The sequence below is a fragment of the Ranitomeya variabilis genome, chromosome 4, assembly GCF_051348905.1.
Source record: "Ranitomeya variabilis isolate aRanVar5 chromosome 4, aRanVar5.hap1, whole genome shotgun sequence".
In the NCBI taxonomy this organism is placed as follows: Eukaryota; Metazoa; Chordata; class Amphibia; order Anura; family Dendrobatidae; genus Ranitomeya; species Ranitomeya variabilis.
The window spans coordinates 742711079-742724802 of NC_135235.1; the positions used below are offsets into that span (position 1 = coordinate 742711079).

The following is a 13724-nucleotide window of genomic DNA, read 5'->3' on the forward strand; positions in this document are numbered from 1 at the left end:
TTTCAGGTCCTGCGTGCTAATGCTTTATTTGTGAAGGGCTCAAAATGTCTCTTCGGAGTACAGAAGGTTTCCTTTTTGGGTTTTATTTTTTCTCCTTCTACTATTGAGATGGACCCAGTCAAGGTCCAGGCTATTCATGACTGGACTCAGCCTACATCTGTTAAGAGTCTTCAGAAGTTCTTGGGTTTTGCTAATTTTTACCGTCGCTTCATCGCTAATTTTTCTGGCGTGGTTAAGCCCTTGACGGATTTGACCAAGAAGGGTTCTGATGTGACTAATTGGTCTCCTGCGGCAGTGGAAGCCTTTCGGGAGCTGAAGCGCCGGTTTTCTTCAGCTCCAGTCTTATGTCAGCCTGATATCTCTCTTCCTTTCCAGGTCGAGGTGGATGCTTCTGAGATTGGAGCAGGGGCTGTTTTGTCGCAGAGAAGCTCTGATGGCTCTGTGATGAAGTCTTGTGCCTTCTTTTCAAGAAAGTTTTCGCCTGCCGAGCGGAATTATGATGTTGGTAATCGGGAGTTGTTGGCTATGAAGTGGGCATTTGAGGAGTGGCGACATTGGCTCGAGGGAGCTAGGCATCGTGTGGTGGTCTTGACTGATCACAAAAATGTGATTTATCTCGAGTCTGCCAAGCGCCTGAATCCTAGACAGGCTCGTTGGTCGTTGTTTTTCTCCCGTTTCGATTTCGTGGTCTCGTACCTGCCTGGTTCGAAGAACGTGAAGGCTGATGCCCTTTCTAGGAGTTTTGTGCCTGACTCTCCGGGAGTTTCGGAGCCGGCTGGTATCCTCAGAGAGGGAGTGATTTTGTCTGCCATTTCCCCAGATTTGCGACGAGTGCTGCAGAAATTTCAGGCTGATAGACCCGACCGTTGCCCACCAGAGAGACTGTTTGTCCCAGATAGATGGACCAGCAGAGTTATTTCCGAGGTTCATTCTTCGGTGTTGGCAGGTCATCCTGGGATTTTTGGTACCAGAGATTTGGTGGCTAGGTCCTTCTGGTGGCCTTCCTTTTCGCGGGATGTGCGTTCCTTTGTGCAGTCCTGTGGGATTTGTGCTCGGGCTAAGCCTTGCTGTTCTCGTGCCAGCGGTTTGCTTTTGCCTTTGCCGAAGAGGCCTTGGACGCACATTTCCATGGATTTTATTTCAGATCTTCCAGTATCTCAGAGAATGTCTGTCATCTGGGTGGTGTGTGATCGTTTTTCCAAAATGGTCCATTTGGTGCCCTTGCCTAAGTTGCCTTCCTCCTCCGATTTGATTCCTTTATTTTTTCAGAATGTGGTTCGCTTGCACGGCATCCCTGAAAATATTGTGTCTGACAGAGGATCCCAGTTTGTGTCCAGATTTTGGCGGATTTTTTGTGCTAAGATGGGCATTGATTTGTCTTTTTCGTCGGCCTTCCACCCTCAGACGAATGGCCAAACTGAGCGAACTAATCAGACGTTGGAAACTTATTTAAGATGTTTTGTTTCTGCTGATCAGGATGATTGGGTGACTTTTTTGCCATTGGCCGAGTTTGCCCTTAATAATCGGGCTAGTTCTGCTACTTTGGTTTCGCCTTTTTTCTGCAATTCTGGTTTTCATCCTCGTTTTTCCTCGGGTCAGGTTGAGTCTTCTGACTGTCCGGGGGTGGATTCTGTGGTGGATAGGTTGCAGCAGATTTGGAACCATGTGGTGGACAATTTGAAGTTGTCACAGGAGAAGGCTCAGCGCTTTGCCAACCGCCGTCGCGGTGTTGGTCCCCGACTTCGTGTTGGGGATTTGGTATGGCTGTCTTCTCGATATGTTCCTATGAAGGTTTCCTCTCCTAAATTCAAGCCTCGCTTCATCGGTCCTTATAAGATTTTGGAAATCCTTAACCCGGTGTCTTTTCGTTTGGACCTCCCAGCATCGTTTCCCATTCATAATGTGTTCCATAGGTCTTTGTTGCGGAGGTATGTGGCGCCTGTGGTTCCTTCTGTTGAGCCTCCTGCTCCGGTGCTGGTTGAGGGCGAATTGGAGTACGTGGTGGAGAAGATCTTGGATTCTCGTATTTCCAGACGGAGGCTTCAGTATTTAGTTAAGTGGAAGGGCTATGGTCAGGAGTATAATTCCTGGGTTGTCGCCTCTGATGTTCATGCGGCTGATTTGGTTCGTGCCTTCCATGCGGCTCATCCTGATCGCCCTTGGGGTCTTGATGAGGGTTCGGTGACCCCTCCTCAAGAGGGGGGTACTGTTGTGAACTCTATTTCTGGGCTCCCTCTTGTGGTAACAAGTGGTACTGTGTGAGTGCTGTCTTTCTGCAGGTTTGTGACTGGCATCAGCTGTCTCGTTATCTGTGGGCTGGTTTTCTATTTAAGCTCACTTGGACTCTCAGTCTATGCCTGCTGTCAATGTATTCAGTGCTATTCTGATTCCTTCTGACTACCTTGCTACGAGTCTCTTCAAGAGAAGCTAAGTTTCCGTTTTGTTCATTTTTTGATCATCAGTGTTCAATATGTTTCTTGTCCAGCTTGCTAATATGTGATTTCCCTGCTTGCTGGTAGCTCTAGGGGGCTGAGTTTCTCCCCCCACACCGTTAGTTGGTGTGGGGGTTCTTGAATTCTCAGCATGGATATTTTGGTAGGGTTTTCCACTGACCGCACAGTTCTCTATCTGTCTTCTGCTATCTAGTATTAGCGGGCCTCATTTGCTGAATCTGTTTTCATTCCTACGTGTGTCTTTTCTCCTTACCTCACCGTTATTATTTGTTGGGGGCTTCCTATATCTTTGGGGTTATTTCTCTTGAGGCAAGTGAGGTCTTGCTTTCTCTCTTTAGGGGTAGTCAGTTTCTCAGGCTGCGTCGAGACGTCCAGGATTTTAGGGACGTTCACCGGCTACCTTTAGTGTGTTTGGATAGGATCAGGTTTGCGGTCAGTCCAGTTACCACCTCCCTAGAGCTTGTTCTATGCCTAGTAACTTAGCTAGTATTTCCTGTGATCCTCAGCCACTGGGATCATAACACTCTGCCCCCACAGAAGAGAGCGAGAACCAGATGGTGAAGCAGGCAGGAACATGGAGGACGAGATGACGAGCAGCCTGGAGGGCGTTACATTTTAACTGTGTATGACTCAGTTTGTCTCCTGACTTTTGCCACTTTATCCTGCGTTTGTACTGCCCTGCCCTTCCTGGTTATCTGACCCCTTGGCTCGTCTCTTTGTCTTATCCCTAGGTACCATGCTCTCATCTGGATTTTGACCTTCGGCTCTCCTTTGACTACACTTACATTCTGTGCCCTGTAGTCCCAGCTGCCTTCCCTGGCTGTACGCGCGTTGTCTCCTCCGCCTTGTTATCACATGACTGCTTAGTTCCAGGTCCTGTGCTCACTGCTTAGTCTTAGGTCCTTGTGCTGTGTGCTTTGTTCCCCTACTCCGTGCCCTCGTTCCCTTGGCCCGATAGCACCCCCTATATTGCGCCTGTGACACCATTGGTGTCATTACACAACCACATTCAGATCCTTCAGACAACCTGAAAACCGACCTCTTCAGCAAAGCTTACAGCCTGCAATGACCCCGCTGCCTCCTCACCACTACCGGAGCTACCGCCTCACCAACACAAGAGCTGCTGCAAACCCACAACCTGCTGTCTCCTTCCCTACCACCCTGCAGAATGTAAGCCCGCAAGGGCAGGGTCATTTCCCCTCTGTGTCAGTCTGTGATTGATAGTTTGTTTACTGTAATTTGTATGTAACCCCTTTTCATGTACAGCACCATGGAATCAATGGTGCTGTATAATAATAATAATAATGATGATGTATTCATGTACTGACGATGGTTCAGATAATTACCTGGGTATTTAGGCAGCTCTCTGCCTCAGATTAGTGCAAATTGTAGCTTCTTCCTCACTGGTGTATGTTTGCCGTGTTTCACTTTGCTCTGTTCTACTGCTGCCTGACCTGGGACCGTGCTCTGATTCAATGTGTTTTCACCCTTTGTTTATCTGCTATCTCCCTGGTATTTTGATTCCAGGACCATGACCTGACAGTATTTTTGAATCACCCGTCTATAACGTACCCTCCTGGCTCCTGACCTTTTGATTACCCAGCCTTGCAGCTTGTCCATGAGTAGTAACTAGCATCACAAATATACAGTGTTTGGGGGGGTGGGGGGGGGGATGGTGGTACTGTGGAACATTATACTGTGTGAGGGAATGGTTGTACTGTGAGAACCATAGTGACCTATGATGCTTCGATCTTGGAACAAGGCTCCATGTTATACCATGATGGTGAATGAAGGACTGTCTCTTGTCTATTCATTTATTTCCCTTTTTATTTTAGTTTTTTCAGGTTGCCATTTGTGGACTATGTTGGAATCCTTGGACTCCTTCGAACCAGCATGGCTTTTAAATTTTTTGTTTTTAATAAATTGGTGTACCAGGGGTTAGGTTAGTTTTTTAAAAACAAAATATTTTTCTGAGTGCTTTTTTTTCCTTTCAGCTTACTGGGTTATTAATCAAATTATTACCTTGAATGCAAACGCACCAAGGCAATCGGGAAGAGCCAGGCAAAGTGGCAGCTGTTAGGTGACTGTGATACCACACAGAGACCTCAAAATAGTCTCAGTGCTGAAGGGGTTAAAGTCCCCAACGCCCATCATGGCAACATCGCATTTAATCCGAATTATCCAGACATATTATTTCAGTAGGCCCAGGGACATGAGTTAGAGTTCATGTGACAAAGAATGTTGGCCTTTATTGTCACTTAATTATTATTCACTGGCTGCCGATTAGCTATTGTATCTGTCCTAGCATTGTTCTACTATCATTGGGAAATAAAGGCACAATGTTTGAATGTTTGTTAATATGTTGATGACCCATTGGTGTTCTGTAATATGAAGGACAATCTATGCATGCTTTCACACTCCAACAGTGAGGGATGGCCTCCTTCCACCTTCCCCCAAGACTGTGGAGGAATCACTGAATGAGAAGTTGTGACCTATAAAAAGGAGGATCTGCCTGTGTTCGGGGAGTCTACATTACAGAAGTCATGGCATCATCACTCCAACTGAAGAAATACAGAGTTGCCACATTTGACCATTGCTGAACCATGGATACGTTTGGAGAAAGCCATGATTGGGACCTGCCGGTCGTCTGTTTCCATGGAGATGTTGATAAGCCAGGTTGTGATCATTTGAACAACTGGTCTTGCACCTTGTGTGGACTCCATGGACTGTCCTCTTCCTACACTTGTCGTTACCTCCTCTCTGTGTGCGTGCCACAGGTGGGGTAGCGACCCTGGAAGATCTGAAGTCACAGCTGCCATTATCCTGGCGAGTCAGCGGAAGGGTGAGACTCTGTAATGTGCAACATCTTGGGTATTGTGCCGTGACTGTTTTATGCGATATCTGCCTGTTTTTTGGTTCAATAAAGTGTGACACCCCAGGGCCCTGGTCGTCACAGTGGCACTGTTTTCCTCCCGGGGAGAGTGATGTCACGCTTGGAAATGATGAAGGATATCTTTCACCAGGGAATTACATAAACACAACACGTTCATACTCCAGGCCAGAAGGGGGAGCTCTGAGCCCAGATTAAGGGGAACTTCCTTATATTCTGGCTGGAGGGGGAGTGTGCCAGACAGCAGTCTGAAGCAGACAGTGGCGGAGGAAAGATTCTGTCAGAGGACAGAGACGAAGGCAGACGGACATAGAGTGTCAGAAGGTCTGAAGGGGATGTGTAGTCAGAGGTACTACAGCTCCTGGAGAGAGGAAACTTAGAAGGAAAGAACAACTTGTGGAAAGTGTGCAGGAGAGAAAAGGCACAGGAGAGTGACACCAGGGGAGCAGAGCAGTGATTTGGCTACCTCACTGGCTAGCGCAGATTCCGGTAGCCGGAAGACCGAGTCTATGTCGGACTCTAAGGGACATAGCTGAAAATTGCAGGACAGCTGAACTTTAAGTTACCTGTCTGACTTTACACCCAGGAGGCACAGTGACGTATAGGGCCCGGGTAATGATAGACTCCCTATAAAAAGGCTCGAGTCACCTGTCATACGGGTTTGTGTCCTAACCTATATGGGGGACAGAGAGGAACTGCGAGAACCTTATCAAAAGCCATAGGCAGGAAGGGGCTAAAACACCACCGCGCTTTGAGGAAGGCTTTCATCTCCACCTGATGAAAGGGACTCTGAACTCTCTTCCAAGCCGGCCGAACCCTGCCTGTACCTGTGATCTGGTGCCCTGGACTGCGGTTGCCTGAAGTTTCAGTAAAGAGACTGCAAACCTGTGTCCTCGTTCTTCACTGCATCATTCACCATCTGCATCTACACACACGGGAGCCCTGGGGACCTACTTCACCTGTGGGAAGTTATACCATCTAGCTCCAATACCATCACCCCAGAGGACCCCTTTAAGCAGCGTCTGTCCTTACTGACCGAATACCACAGGTGGCTTCACGAACAATAGACTTTATAACAAAAAAAAGAAGAAAGAAACATGCATAAACGCAGGGATCAACCATAAATAACCCCAATGTTGTGGATTGGTACCCAATGGTGTCTTCATCAGGGGTGTCTTCACGCCTGATGAAGTCAATTAGGTGACGATACGCGTTGGGTGGGCTACATGCGGGCCGGTTCCTGTTTTCCATCTCGAACTCCTCAGCTACATACAGAGTGTGAGCATGTCCATTAGGAGCTTATTATTATTTTTTGCTCTGCACACACTGGTTTGGTTCATCTTTTTGGCACAACGTGCTAATGTGCCATTGAATTGTTTATATGGGTGTGGGTATGGTACTAAATTGTTATCTGTGCATTTAGGCTACATATATGTATGTTTATTTCTCCTGGTTATCAGGCTATTACTCAGATTGCACTTTGCACCTTTTTGCCTATATTGGGTACCAATCCACAATATTGGGGTTATTTATGGTACAAATCAGAGCTAACCATTTTCTATTGGATACTATATGACTTCAGAGGAGAGTGTATTAGGGACTGTTCCCCCTTGTTTATTATCCTATGTCTTCCCTTATTGTTTTCTTGGGTGTAATTTTTGTGCTTTTTGCGGTTTTAAATGTTTTTAAATTCAAGTTGTGTGGTTAAAACACATTTAATAAAATTTGTTATCTTGTTTGTTGATCCCCGCGTTTATGCATGTTTCTTTTTTTTTTATTACATTGTCTATGTATAACATGCTGCGGGTTGAGCACATAGAATATTATTGTTGATGGTGCCCTCTATCTTCTATTAGAACAATAGACTTTACTTACAATTCCCCTAAAAAAGACCTTTCCCTTTAATTGGGCGCTCAGGGCCACGAACAGGGTCGCAGCCACCGTGACATCCCATTTAAGCACCGGAAACGGTACCAAGAACCCCACGGCCCTGGCGGGAAACTTAAAAGCATTGCCACACTGTGTTACCCTCACCCTGTGTTGTCTGAGTAGTTTCCTGCCCACGGGGATAAAGGGCGGGCATGCAGTGGTGTGAGCCCTGGTCCATACAGTCTTACTAAAGACAACCGAGACAGCGGACGAGGGCAACCACTGACCCTGTATCTCCAGCACCAGCCACCACCCGCAGAGCCGCCCTCCACATAGAGAATAACAGAGCCTCCAGCACCGACCTCCACCCGCAGAGCCGCACTCCACATAGAGAATAATGGAGCCTCCACCATCGACCTCCACCCACAGAGCCACACTCCACGTAGAGAATAATGGAGCCTCCACCACCGACCTCCACCCGCAGAGCCGCACTCCACATAGAGAATAATGGGGCCTCCAGCACCGACCTCCACCCGCAGAGCCGCACTCCACATCTATAATATAACGCTGGGAGCGTCACGCTGTCCGAAGCCTTTATAGACTGCGCAAGCGCCGGCGCAGTCTGGACCCCACAGAGTGACGCTCCCAGGAGATCGCGGTATGCGTAAACACTGAACGCACACCGCGATCTCCAACGGAGAAGCAGGGACGAGCCAGGAGGGTGAGTATATGCTATATTTACCTGTCCCCGTTCCAGTGATGCACGCTGCTCCATCCTCCGCCTGCGACTGTTCAGTCAGAGGGCGGCGCGCATTAACGCGTCATCGCGCCCTCTGAACTGAACGGTTCAGAGGGCGCGATGACGCGCTTAATGCGCGCCGCCCTCTGACTGAACAGTCACAGGAAGAGGACCCGGAAGATGGAGCGGCGCGCAGCAGTGGAACGGGGGGCAGGTAAATATAGCAAGTGCCGGGGGCCTGAGCTAGCGGCGACTCCGGCACCTGACCCCCACAGCTCGCCGGTGTCCCCGCCTGCTCAGGCCCCCAGCACTCACCACCGCCACGCACAGCCGCCCGCACTCACCACCGCCACGCGCAGCCGCCCGCACTCACCACAGCCACGCGCAGCCGCCCGCACTCACCACAGCCACGCGCAGCCGCCCGCACTCACCACAGCCACGCGCAGCCGCCCGCACTCACCACAGCCACGCGCAGCCGCCCGCACTCACCACAGCCACGCGCAGCCGCCCCGCACTCACCACAGCCGCCCGCACTCACCACAGCCACGCGCAGCCGCCCGCACTCAGCACCGCCACGCACAGCCGCCCGCACTCACCACAGCCGCCCGCACTCACCACAGCCACGCACAGCCGCCCGCACTCAGCACAGCTGCCCGCACTCAGCACAGCCGCCCGCACTCAGCACAGCCGCGTGCAGCCGCCCGCACTCAGCGCCGCCACGCACAGCCGCCCGCACTCAGCACCGCCACGCACAGCCGCCCACACTCAGCACAGCCGCCCGCACTCACCACCGCCACGCGCAGCCGCCCGCACTCACCACAGCCACGCGCAGCCGCCCGCACTCACCACAGCCACGCGCAGCCGCCCGCACTCACCACAGCCACGCGCAGCCGCCCGCACTCACCACAGCCACGCGCAGCCGCCCGCACTCACCACAGCCGCCCGCACTCACCACAGCCGCCCGCACTCAGCACCGCCACGCACAGCCGCCCGCACTCACCACAGCCGCCCGCACTCACCACAGCCACGCACAGCCGCCCGCACTCAGCACAGCCGCCCGCACTCAGCACAGCCGCCCGCACTCAGCACAGCCGCGTGCAGCCGCCCGCACTCAGCGCCGCCACGCACAGCCGCCCGCACTCAGCACCGCCACGCACAGCCGCCCACACTCAGCACAGCCGCCCGCACTCAGCGCCGCCACGCGCAGCCGCCCGCACTCAGCGCCGCCACGCGCAGCCGCCCGCACTCAGCGCCGCCACGCGCAGCCGCCCGCACTCAGCGCCGCCGCCCGCACTCAGCACCGCCACGCACAGCCGCCCGCACTCAGCACCGCCACGCACAGCCGCCCGCACTCAGCACAGCCGCCCCGCACTCAGCACAGCCGCCCCGCACTCAGCACAGCCGCCCCGCACTCAGCACAGCCACGTACAGCCGCCCGCACTCAGCACAGCCGCCCGCACTCAGCACAGCCGCCCGCACTCAGCACAGCCGCCCGCACTCAGCACAGCCGCCCGCACTCAGCACAGCCGCCCGCACTCAGCACAGCCGCCCGCACTCAGCACAGCCGCCCGCACTCAGCACAGCCGCCCGCACTCAGCACAGCCGCGCACAGCCGCCCGCACTCAGCACAGCCGCCCGCACTCAGCACAGCCGCCCGCACTCAGCACAGCCGCCCGCACTCAGCACCGCCACGCGCAGCCGCCCGCACTCAGCACCGCCACGCACAGCCGCCCGCACTCAGCACCGCCACGCGCAGCCGCCCGCACTCAGCGCAGCCGCACGCACTCAGCGCAGCCGCCCGCACTCAGCGCAGCCGCCCGCACTCAGCGCAGCCGCCCGCACTCAGCGCAGCCACGCGCAGCCGCCCGCACTCAGCACCGCCACGCGCAGCCGCCCGCACTCAGCACAGCCGCCCGCACTCAGCACAGCCGCCCGCACTCAGCACAGCCGCCCGCACTCAGCACAGCCGCCCGCACTCAGCACAGCCGCCCGCACTCAGCACAGCCGCCCGCACTCAGCACAACCGCCCGCACTCAGCACAGCCACGCACAGCCGCCCGCACTCAGCACAGCTGCCCGCACTCAGCACAGCCGCCCGCACTCAGCACAGCCGCGTGCAGCCGCCCGCACTCAGCGCCGCCACGCACAGCCGCCCGCACTCAGCACCGCCACGCACAGCCGCCCACACTCAGCACAGCCGCCCGCACTCACCACCGCCACGCGCAGCCGCCCGCACTCACCACAGCCACGCGCAGCCGCCCGCACTCACCACAGCCACGCGCAGCCGCCCGCACTCACCACAGCCACGCGCAGCCGCCCGCACTCACCACAGCCACGCGCAGCCGCCCGCACTCACCACAGCCGCCCGCACTCACCACAGCCGCCCGCACTCAGCACCGCCACGCACAGCCGCCCGCACTCACCACAGCCGCCCGCACTCACCACAGCCACGCACAGCCGCCCGCACTCAGCACAGCCGCCCGCACTCAGCACAGCCGCCCGCACTCAGCACAGCCGCGTGCAGCCGCCCGCACTCAGCGCCGCCACGCACAGCCGCCCGCACTCAGCACCGCCACGCACAGCCGCCCACACTCAGCACAGCCGCCCGCACTCAGCGCCGCCACGCGCAGCCGCCCGCACTCAGCGCCGCCACGCGCAGCCGCCCGCACTCAGCGCCGCCACGCGCAGCCGCCCGCACTCAGCGCCGCCGCCCGCACTCAGCACCGCCACGCACAGCCGCCCGCACTCAGCACCGCCACGCACAGCCGCCCGCACTCAGCACAGCCGCCCCGCACTCAGCACAGCCGCCCCGCACTCAGCACAGCCGCCCCGCACTCAGCACAGCCACGTACAGCCGCCCGCACTCAGCACAGCCGCCCGCACTCAGCACAGCCGCCCGCACTCAGCACAGCCGCCCGCACTCAGCACAGCCGCCCGCACTCAGCACAGCCGCCCGCACTCAGCACAGCCGCCCGCACTCAGCACAGCCGCCCGCACTCAGCACAGCCGCCCGCACTCAGCACAGCCGCGCACAGCCGCCCGCACTCAGCACAGCCGCCCGCACTCAGCACAGCCGCCCGCACTCAGCACAGCCGCCCGCACTCAGCACCGCCACGCGCAGCCGCCCGCACTCAGCACCGCCACGCACAGCCGCCCGCACTCAGCACCGCCACGCGCAGCCGCCCGCACTCAGCGCAGCCGCACGCACTCAGCGCAGCCGCCCGCACTCAGCGCAGCCGCCCGCACTCAGCGCAGCCGCCCGCACTCAGCGCAGCCACGCGCAGCCGCCCGCACTCAGCACCGCCACGCGCAGCCGCCCGCACTCAGCACAGCCGCCCGCACTCAGCACAGCCGCCCGCACTCAGCACAGCCGCCCGCACTCAGCACAGCCGCCCGCACTCAGCACAGCCGCCCGCACTCAGCACAGCCGCCCGCACTCAGCACAACCGCCCGCACTCAGCACAGCCACGCACAGCCGACCGCACTCAGCACAGCCACGCACTGCCGCCCGCACTCAGCACAGCCACGCACCGCCGCCCGCAGTCAGCACAGCCACGCACCGCCGCCCGCACTCAGCACAGCCACGCACCGCCGCCCGCACTCAGCACAGCCACGCACCGCCGCCCGCACTCAGCACAGCCATGCACCGCCGCCCGCACTCAGCACAGCCACGCACCGCCGCCCGCACTCAGCACAGCCACGCACAGCCGACCGCACTCAGCACAGCCACGCACCGCCGCCCGCACTCAGCACAGCCATGCACCGCCGCCCGCACTCAGCACAGCCACCCGCACTCAGCACAGCCACGCACAGCCGACCGCACTCAGCACAGCCACGCACCGCCGCCCGCACTCAGCACAGCCACGCACCGCCGCCCGCACTCAGCACAGCCACGCACCGCCGCCCGCACTCAGCACAGCCACGCACCGCCGCCCGCACTCAGCACAGCCACGCACCGCCGCCCGCACTCAGCACAGCCACGCACCGCCGCCCGCACTCAGCACAGCCACGCACAGCCGACCGCACTCAGCACAGCCACGCACCGCCGCCCGCACTCAGCACAGCCACGCACCGCCGCCCGCACTCAGCACAGCCACGCACCGCCGCCCGCACTCAGCACAGCCACGCACCGCCGCCCGCACTCAGCACAGCCACGCACCGCCGCCCGCACTCAGCACAGCCACGCACCGCCGCCCGCACTCAGCACAGCCACGCACAGCCGACCGCACTCAGCACAGCCACGCACCGCCGCCCGCACTCAGCACAGCCACGCACCGCCGCCCGCACTCAGCACAGCCACGCACAGCCGACCGCACTCAGCACAGCCACGCACCGCCGCCCGCACTCAGCACAGCCACGCACCGCCGCCCGCACTCAGCACAGCCACGCACCACCGCCCGCACTCAGCACAGCCACGCAGCCGCCCGCACTCAGCACCGACACGCACAGCCGCCCGCACTCAGCGCGCAGGATGGGAGCACATGATAGGATGGGAGAGCAAGATGGGAGCAGCACATACCAGGATGGAGACCATATACCAATATAAATGCTCGCCACCCGGGCGTAGAACGGGTTCAATAGCTAGTAGAGAATAATGGAGCCTCCAGCACCGACCTCCACCCACAAAGCCGCACTCCACATAGAGAATAATGGAGCCTCCAGCACCGACCTCCACCTGCAGAGCTGCACTCCACATAGAGAATAATGGAGCCTCCAGCACCGACCTCCACCCGCAGAGCCGCACAGGACCTGTGATGAGGTCACATGAGGGGAGGAGTCAGGGTCACATGATCAGGGCCCTCAGTGTATGCAGGACTCTGCTTGCTGGTTGTCATGGTGCTGGATGAGGGGCAGTTTCTGTGTGGGGTCAGGAGGGGTTTACAGTGTGGATGTAGCAGAGCCGTGTGTGTACGAGGTGTGAATTTGCGACGTCTCTATTAATCTACAGGCACAGTCGCAGAATGTAGGGGGAGGGCAGATCTCTCGCTCGATGCGGTGAAACCTTTTGATAGCGTGGAGTGGCAGTACTTGTGGTCGGTCATGAGGGTCTTGGGTTTCGGTCCCGTATTCCTGTCCTGGTGAAGCTTTTATACTGCAATCCATCTGCCAGAATTACAATAAATGGTTGTCCGTCAGCGGCTTTTGAGCTGTGTAGGGGAACTAGGCCGGGCTGCCCCCTGTCCCCCCTGGGCTGTTCGCATTGGTGATACAACCCCTGGCTGTAGAATGTAAGCCCGCTAGGGCAGGGTCCTCGCCCCTCTGTACCAGTCTGTCATTGTTAGTTTGTTTACTGTAAGTGATATTTGTATTTTGATGTCACCCCTTCTCATGTACAGCACCATGGAATTAATGGTGCTATAGAAATAATAATAATTAAACTCCGGACTAGTGGGGAGATAAAGGGCTTTGTGCATCGCTCTGTGGAAGGAAGGGTGACATTGGATGCAGATGACCTGTTGGTTTTCTTGAGGCTACAGAGGAGTCATTGATAAACTCTATATCTATGATTAACCAGTTTGGGGATTTTTCGAGGCTTTGTATTAACTGGGAGAAATCTATGTTAGGCCTCTTTCACTCGTCAGTGTGTCCCGTACACACGCCTATGAATGAATCTGTGCACATGTCAGTGTTTCCACAGACCGTGTGCCCCACCTGGAGACATGTTCATTTTTGTGCAGCTGCTCGGATCACATGGACCTATACAAGTCAATGGGTCTGTGTAAACACGTACCGCACAGGATGTCATCAGTGTGCTTTTTTAAAGTTCCAACAGT

The 13724-nt window shown here is 56.6% G+C and overlaps 1 protein-coding gene across 1 annotated transcript in view; it reads right to left on the reverse strand.

The window, feature by feature from the left end:
• Positions 1 to 12715, reverse strand: part of LOC143768056 (uncharacterized) — a 77467-nt gene extending 64752 nt beyond the window's left edge. Inside the window, exon 1 of the mRNA XM_077256725.1 lies at positions 12620 to 12715. The gene's annotated coding sequence lies outside the window, so the exon portion shown is untranslated. The remainder of the gene's footprint in view (positions 1 to 12619) is intronic.
• Between the last annotated feature and the right edge of the window lie 1009 nt (positions 12716 to 13724).